Source organism: Patella vulgata, chromosome 8, assembly GCF_932274485.2.
Source record: "Patella vulgata chromosome 8, xgPatVulg1.2, whole genome shotgun sequence".
In the NCBI taxonomy this organism is placed as follows: Eukaryota; Metazoa; Mollusca; class Gastropoda; family Patellidae; genus Patella; species Patella vulgata.
In genome coordinates, this window is record NC_065886.2 from 35,094,031 (window position 1) to 35,103,711 (window position 9,681).

Sequence of the window (9,681 nt, forward strand, 5' to 3'; positions counted from 1 at the left end):
ATTTTTAAATTATAAATTTATGATCACAATAATTCCATATAATGAAATACATGTATATACATTAATTTGTTAGACAATTTGTCACCACTTTTTAAAATATAAACTTTATCCTTTATATATTTTTTTCGAATTTATTAATGTTTAAAAATCTTAATTTCATAAATTTATTGCGGTAAAATTACAACACCGTAAATATAAATACACATAATATTTTGGAAGGTTTACCATAGATATATGAGGATTTCAATTTATAAAAATGTTATAAAGATTATTAATGTAGAAAAACGTAAGTATAAATAAAAATGCAGAATATAATCGACACTATTGAGTACCAGCTACAAAGTTGTAAACGTCAAATAATTTGTTTAGTATTTTATGGTAATTATCTCAATATATTCAATAATTTCAAAAATAACGCGACATTAAATAATTAAAAAAAAACAAAAACAAAAACAAAAAAAAAACCAACCCCAAAGCCAATCCCACCACAATCGAAGTATTACCGACACAGCCCAACGGGTTTCACAAAAAATGGGGCAATAAATAAAAATAAAGATATAACTAAATCAGAATTAAAAAAAATTAGCCAATACCTCAATGGCGATGTAATGTAAAACTTCTTTTCATTTGATTAATTGGTATATTTACAATCATTGGAGGTCTTTATTTTAAAAGCCAATATTTTATTCTACATTTTGTAAAATGTTACACTTGCAAGCAGGATATATATAAAATTAAAAATTATTGTTTATAAATTCAATTAACTAAATAACCCCAGTAACATTTTAATTCTTTTGTTTTATCACGCACTACATTATACAGTTAGATACAATAAACAGAAATTATTTAAAATATGTTTTTCAGGATGTCCGCAAACTCACAAAATAAATGTTGTAACTTTGTACCTTAAATATTGAAAATGCAAGTCAAAGATAGCATTTTATTATATTTAATGGGGCATATCGAACGTTGGCCGAATATCATTTTATAAAAGTTTCGATTAGTTGTTCAGTGAATCGTATAAGTATAGTTAATATGCACTTACAACCGGTCATTTTGAAACAAAATAAACCCATAAAAACAAAACAGAAAAAAATAACAGCGGATGTTGAGACAACTGTATGACAAACAACATATAAAAGCGGATGTATTGCAACTCCCGCACCTTAATATTCCATGGACTTCCTGTGATTTTGACCCTTGGTGATTTTAAAGGTGCAGTATATCTGTACCAAACAACAAAGGTCCAATATCTCCAAACTGGTGTAACACACTTTACTTTCAGTAAGTATTTAAAATAAAGATATTTTGGGATTCATGGATTTGTGTTTTAGTCTTGATCGATAGTGTCAAGCCATCATTATGCCCTGCCATAAAAATCCACATTGTTATTAGACCTATCTTTTAAACAAATGTACATATAAATGTATATTTTATTATTAAATTCACAGACGCCATTTTGAAGAGAGACATTGCATCAAAATTCACTAAAAAAAATATGACAAATAACTTTTATGATACGTGGAATGTGTCAAGTAGACGGACCTTCACATATCAGGCCTCGGTTTTACCCAATATTCTCAGATACTCAAAATTGTTCGCCTTATTTTAACTAAAATTCCGGCGTGGTTCTCCCTTGTCAGTGATGCAGGATGGAGGGGCTGACAAGGAAAGCTGTCTAGTCGTTCGGATGGGACGAAAAACCGAGGTCCCGTGTACACATTGGCGTGCACGTAAAAGATCCCTTGGCAGTTGGAATTCGATATAAGAGTAGGCCGTAGTGCCGCTGCCCGGGCAAAATTTCCCTCATAGCACACTGTATGGCGTATGCCCGTCTTCATTAGCCCAGGTTAGGAGCAGAACAGTAGGACGTTAAACCCCATTTCATTTCATTTTTTAACTAAAATATAGCCCTTTATAAAGCTTTTGTTGTTTTAATGTATCAAATATACCAATAAGAAAATATGTGCAAATTTTTGTGTTTCTGGATCAAATGTATTTCTCATAAACAGTGATTGAAAGTTGAGAATGCTTTGTGAAACCGGGGCAAGATGTTTTTGATTGTTTTTTAGAAAGTCATTCTCAAATGTTAATAATTCTCTCGTTTTATGCTTTAGATTGAATGGGACAATATATTATTATCAAAACGGTAGAAATAAAAAAAAACTACAACACTAATTAGTTAGCTAATGAAATTACAACACTAATTAGTTAGCTAAAATGTAACAACACTAATTAGTTATCTAAAATGTTATAACACTAATTAGTTACCTGCCTAAAATACTACAACAATAATTAGTTAAAGATACATTATGGGAGATTAGGTAAAGATCTGACAGTTCTCACTATAATAGTTAAAAACTACATGTAGATAATGTAAAGGGAATTTGCTGAATATTTCAGTCAAATTGATTCCCCCCTGAATCGAGAATTTAGCGATTGGATTTTCGGCCTAGCCTCGATCATCATTACTAAAGTCGGTACGATAAAAACATAAGTCTCGATTATCCATCTCATGATTTAGTCATGAATGAAAGTCTAGCAATGGCGCCGAGAGTTGATTATGGTCTGGATAAGTTAATTAATGTCTAATTAATAATTTCGATAACATTTCAGGCCTAAAGAAAGGCTTGCAATAGGCAGATATAGCTCTTGCATAATATATGTTTAACCAAAAACTAAAAAAAAAATCAACACTAATTAGTTAGCTAAAACATTACTCAGTTAAAGAAAAGGTATCGCAAAAGTCATAAAAAGAATGTATTTCAGTACATATTGATTAAATCGAACATGAATCTATTTTTAATTAGATATGCATTTTGTACACTTGGTTATGTCGATGCGGGTAAATATTGCAGGGTGCTATACATGTTCCCATAGTAAATCACCTAAACAAAAGTAGTATTAAAAAGGCTACCCTAATAATAATCCTTTCATTCCCTTCACTTTTTAAAAGAATATTGTTTTATTCGTAATAAGACGAATACTTAAAAACCAGAAGAAAACCTAAATAACAATAAATTTAATGGAAGTATAATTCACAAAATGTTCACATAATACAATAACACTAAAACAAACCTGTCTCGTTCTTCATAATAGAGTCGTGAATTTATCCAATCTACGTCCCAACGTGTAGTCCTCATCGCGATAACGGTACCAAATGTAACTCCACGGTATTCACAACGAAGAGTTGTTTGTTAAGTTCGACAACCGGAAAGAATTGAGGAATGTCAGTGAATCATTTTTATTAGTAAATATAATAATCTATGATGAGACATAGGAAATACGAACGAAGCGTGGATGTTCAATTAACACAGTTATATTTGGCTGAAAAAAAGGAGTGTCGTAATTACTGAGGTAGCGTCTTATGTTCGGTTCTGTTCCTGGTCGGCGACTGTCATGTGACGGACGCTGGTGGGTATGGTGGGGGTTTAGTTTATTGTTTGGATGACCCTAAAACAAACACTTTATCATTATTATAATTGATTCCAACTGTGCAATCATATAAATTGATAAAAAAACAACAACAACAACAAAAAACCAAAACAATTGGACAAAACTAAACTTGCAACAAAAACTCGATATACTAAGATGAAGACCATTTCTCGCAACAATTTGTTTAGAATTTAAAAAAAAATTATGTTTTCCTTATTTTACACCATACGTGACAATATTACCGTACGTCGTGGTGGGGTAGGGAGTTGTGGGGATGACCCTATCACACTTTATCCTTAATATAATCTACCCCGACAGCGCAAATATATAACTTGATGCAAAAAAAAAACCTTTAGTAAAAGAAAAGATGAATGCATTGATTCGTATAATGGTCTAAGGCGTGCACTTTGGACCATAAGATCTGTCATTGAGTCAAGTGGTGTGGTTTCGATTGTCCGCGTCACCTGTACAACCTCGTCGATCTTCTCCGGGTCCTTCCACATCTAAAGTCCGCCACGCGCATGCGAGTTCTTTAAAAAAAAATTGAACCATAAGTTAGTCCCGAAATGACCTTATTGTGTCGAGTGCTTCGTTACACCCTCTCTCTCTCTCTCTCTCTCTCTCTCTTGTATATACATACGTTCGAATTCTATAAACTGTGTGAATTCAACTGAAGGCTATAAAGGTTATTTGAACGCCGTAAAATGTTAAATTTACACGCGTTATGTCGCACTGTGCATTAAAATAAAAGGAGTGTTTAGTAAACTATTTTCTGTTTGTTTGATCTGATGTCAACTAAACTGATTGTAGAAATATCGTGAATAAAGTCAACTAGTCCTGTGTTAATAGGCTGGGAAGTAACGTCTCATCAGCACCATACTTCACTTATTATGAGACATAATAATGGCCCATTTATTGTTTCCGTGATGGGGCGGGGGGAAATGGTTAACGCGTGCGCGTTGGATCATAAGGTCTGCCATTGAGTCAAGTGGCGTAGTTTCGATTCACCGCTTGTACGTGACAAGGAATAGGGTCGCCTGTCCAACCTCGTGGGTTTTCTCCGGGTCCTCTGGTTTCTCTCCACTGCTAAAGACTCCTACGCGCAAACGAATTATTGAAAAAAATTGAACCATGAGTCCCGAAATGACCTAGTTTGTGTCGAGTGGACGTTAAACCCCATTTCTCTCGCTCTCTCTCTCACGCTCTCTTTCCGAGCATTTTCTCATTTTAAAATAATGATATGGGGTTAAAATTTAAAGTCCTACTTTTCTGCACCAATCAGGCTAATGAAAGTAGGCAAAGGCCACGCAATGAGCTACTCTCTCTCTCTCTCTCTCTCTCTCTTTTCCCGTGATTATAGGTGTGTGTTGTATGAATAAACTGTGTTTGCGATTGTTGTTTCGAATGCCATACGTCAAGGAAATCTTTAACGTGCACATAATTTATTTTCAAGACCTCCGTGCACAGAAAATTTATTTCCAGGACCTCTCTCTCTCTCCCTCTCTCTCTCTCTCTCTCTCTTTTCCCGTGATTATAGGTGTGTGTTGTGTGAATAAACTGTGTTTGCGATTATTGTTTCGAATGCCATACTTCAAGGAAATCTTTAACGTGCACATAATTTATTTTCAAGACCTCCGTGCACAGAAAATTTATTTCCAGGACTTCCGTGCACAGAAAATTTATTTCCAGGACCTCGGTATTTTTGTCGCATCAGAACAACTGGACACACCTTGCCTGTCATATAATTATAATTATATACATGAATTGATTCAGGACCCTTTAATCATAATATAATATAAAATAACAAGTCGTATGATGTTTGTTTATCTACGGGCGTTTTTATATTCACTTCACGTCTATACACAATTCATAGAATACAGATCCTTTAGAAATGAAATGGATTTAGCATTCTACTGTTCTGCCCCGTCTGGGCTAATGAAGACGGGAAATTCCTATAGAATAATCGACAACTTCTTATTCGTGAATCTCAGTGTGAAGGAAGTTTTATGATTATGTTAAACGGACAGTCAATGTATATTTCGAATCAAAACAGAAGATCGCCCCTTTTCGTCTTCAGAATATTTATTGAAATAAATAATTACATAAAAAATAAATAGATTAGACGTATATAAATATATGGTGTATGAAGTATTATGACAAGATTTAAAAACAAAGTTACTTTTTATTACAACTAAAATGGGGTTGTCCGAGGTAGGGTCGTCTTAGCAGAATTATAGGCACGGTCATATCAGTGCACTTGCAGGTGCAACCAAATCAGTGTTCAAAACTTGGTATACGTACGATAAGATTGATCAACACAAACGTTTGAACAAATGACATAGATAGATGAGCATGGGACCTCAATACTCCTGGGGTATCTTGGGCTACTACACAGGGTGTCCATACGTGAGACAGTCCTGGGTTTAAAGGTTATTTAATTATTTGAAGGTGGCCGTGTTTGAGCAGCTGTTTTTCATGATAGATAATTTTGCTATAGAGAGAATATTAAAATCTTGCTATATAATGTACATTAAAATCAAGGTAGATTTATTTTGATTTTTTTTTGATCTTGTAAAGACTTTTAGGCAATAATGCTCGGAAAGAGAGAGAGAGAGAGAGAGAGAGAGAGAGGATTTAACGGCCACTCGACACAAACTCGGACATTTCGAGACTAACATATGGTACTTGCGTGTAGGGTTCTTTAGCAGTGGGAGGAAACCAGAGGACCCGGAGAAAAGCCACGAGCTTGGACAGGCGACCCAACTCCGGGGAATCGAAACCACGCCAGTGTTGACTCAATGACAGACCTTTTGACACAACATGCCCCCCCCCCCCCGCTCGGAAAGAAGACCCACGGAGGATATCACCGCCCCCGTTTATTATTTAACCCATATTTAAATTTTCTGCGGGAGTTTTTCTTCTAATATTCATCCTTTGTATATTTTAAGTTATACTGCGCATTACCCAGCATGGGTTGAAAATGTCTTATATATTGTGTGGTAAACTATTTACCTTTTTAATTTTTAATTTAAAAACCAACTGTTTTCGCGGTTAACTTGCACTTGTTGACCTCAGTCTGATGTTTACACGATAAATTCTTGGAAATAACATTGTGAAGGAGAGTTTGAGAGACAAAGTGCACAGTAAACATACAACAGAGTAAACCAGGTCTTTTCGGGAGTAAAAGATGGGGTTTAACGTCGTACTTTTCTGAACCGAGTGGGCAAATGAAGACGGAAAAGTTTGCACGGACACAACCAATACGGCCTACCCTTATTTCAAATTACAACTTTCAATGGTTCTTTCAACTGCTCGCCAATATGTACACACGGGACCCGGGATTTTTGTCTCATCCGAACGACTAGACGCTGTCCTTACCAGGCCCTACACCACTGACAAGGGGAGACCACGCTGGAAAAACCCCGAGAAACTTTCTCGGTCAACACCGGCATCGAAAATCAGACACCCTGGTTAGTGAGCCAGCGCCTTACTTATTGAACCACCGCAATGCAGTAAACAGACTGAGTGGGCTATAATATATTCTGCCGTATACCACGCACTTACAGCATTAGTATATACAATGTATATATATATTATACAGTTGGATGATGTTATTATATTAACCACGAGGAGTAGCAAGTTAACTCGATATAACCTATATCTCGAGTATATCTAGTTCACTCATGTCAACCGGTGCTTTTATAGAGAGAGTGAAATGGGGTTTAACGTTCACTTGACACAAACAAGGTCATTTCAATGATTCGCTGCCGAGTAGGGAGGAGTTCTTAGCAGTTGGAGAAAACCGGAGGACCTAGAGAAAACCAACAAGATTAGGCAGGCGACCCTACTCCTTGTCACTTGGCCCAATGACAGACCCTTTGCCCTGATTTCTAATAGGTTCGTTTTTATCACTGTTGTTTCCCATTGATTTGTACGTTCGTTAGTTAGTGGGAATTGACGTTCGCTTTCACCGACGTAGATGTCGCTGTCTTGGTTGGTATGTGAAGTCCCAAGTATAGCTCCGAACTAAGTTAATGAAGACGGGCATACGCCATACAGTGTGCTATGAGGGAAATTTTGCCCGGACAGCGGCACTACGGCCTACTCTTATATCAAATTCCAACTGTCAAGGGATCTTTTACGTGCACGCCAATGTGTACACGGGACCTCGGGTTTTCGCCCCATCCGAACAACTAGAAAGCTGTCCTTGTCAAGCCCTCCGTCCTGTATCACTGACAATGGGAACCACGCGGGAAAATCTGGATGAACTTTCTCGGCCAATGCAGGGATCGAACACCCGACCTCCAGGCTATAGCGAGCCAGCGTCTTACCCACCTAGCCACCGTGACCCCCTTTAAAAGCGCAATCTAAACACCGCCTATGGACTCAATGACAGGCCTTATTATCCATTCGGCACCCCAACCCACACTATGATCACTGTGATGAGAATGACCACAGAAAGGAGAAGAATCGATCATAAATGGTGGTCTGCCACCATTAAAGTTCGTCTATTTTTAGCAATTCTCTCTCTCTCTCTCTCTTTTCTCCCCTTTTGCATGCCCATTTTTGTTGATTTTTTGGTCTAGAATGGACGAAGAGGGTTTGAATTAACATTTTCTGCAAGGTTTTGGTATATATTCATGATTTTGAGGCGGAAGGATAACAGGGTTATCAAGTTGGCTACGGCGATATGTACGGCAAATAGTTACATGTTTTTAGTATGCTTTCTCAAGTTTGTGTATTTCAAAATTTTGGTGGTCAACCGCATACAAATTTTAGTGCAGACATGACCGTTTGTTCCTCTGTCTGTAGTGAAAAGCATTCAGCCCAACGAAAATTTGGGGGAAAAGTTGGAGGTGGGCAAAGAGGCCAGAATTAACATTGAAGTCAATGGGGAAATTAATGGTGGTCTGTCTCCATCTGGATCTTGCATTTTTGGGTTGCCTCCCTTGGTCATATTAAACGCTTAATAAAGCCGGTCACATTCACTTCATTTGCTTGTGTCATAGCACACTTTATGGCGTACGCCCGTCTTCATTAACCCAGTTGGTGCAGAAAGGTAGCACGTTTAACCCCATTTCATTTCATATACCCGTGTACTGCACGAGTCTCGTCCACAGCTTGTCTTTTAGGTTTTAGCTTGTTTATTTATGTGTGATATGGTTATCCGGTACTTGCTATTATATAGAATCAAAGTTATTTGTAAACTACCGTAGCATGTTAGACCCAATTTCTTGTCATTTCAATTCAGTTCATTTTGTAAACTACTGTAGGATGTTAGACCCAATTTCTTGTTATTTCAATTTCTAAACGGCCACTGTTAAGCTTAGGTTCGGAAAAATAGGACTAAATCCCATTTTTTTATCGTTAAATCATTTCATTTCTAAACGACCATTGTTCAGCTTAGGGCATGTGTACCTTAACACTGTCGGTTCGGAAAAACAGGACGTTAAATCCCATTTTTTTTATCATTTCGATTCATTTCATTTCTCAACCGATGTTGCGAAGCTTACGGCACGTATACCTAACGATGCTAAAGTTGATCCCCTAGTAAAGTATATATTTCAATTTTAAGCGTAAGACCAAAGGGCGAATAAGCAATGTCACGTTTTATTACAGCCCTGACGACGAAGCTGGCATGGTCAGCTATTTGGTTCTATGGCGCGTTCAATGAATACGGTTGACCATGAAGATCAGTGACCTCTAACTGAAGATAATGAGTCACTGTAGTCTCCCCACAAATACCTCGTAGTCTTGTGAGTCAGTTTCAAATGTATTTTGTTGCATATTTATCAATTTTCTGTCACCTCAGCTCAGACGTAAAGTATTTAAACTATTTACATACTAGTATATAAAATAATACCTACACCTATACACATACATAGGTAAATGGTGATGTAGGCCGGAACACGCAATATTTAAAGAGACGCTGGTATGCTCTCATTGTCGACCTGTAACCAAACCAAGTAAAACAAATTAAATGACAGGGGGTTTAGCGTCTAAATAATCTTCACCAACTGGCATGCATCATTCAGTATTCTTTGAGGGAAATTTTACCCTTTTTTCGATTTCCAACCGTCAATGGTTCATGTTCGGTGCGAGGCTGCACCACCGACAAGGGGAAACCACCAAATAACATATCATTTGTACCTTGAGAAAATCATGAGAATTAGAAGTAATGAAATGGGATTTAAAGTCCTTCCTTCTAAATTAAAGGAATAAACATCTTTAAAAAAAATGGCATGT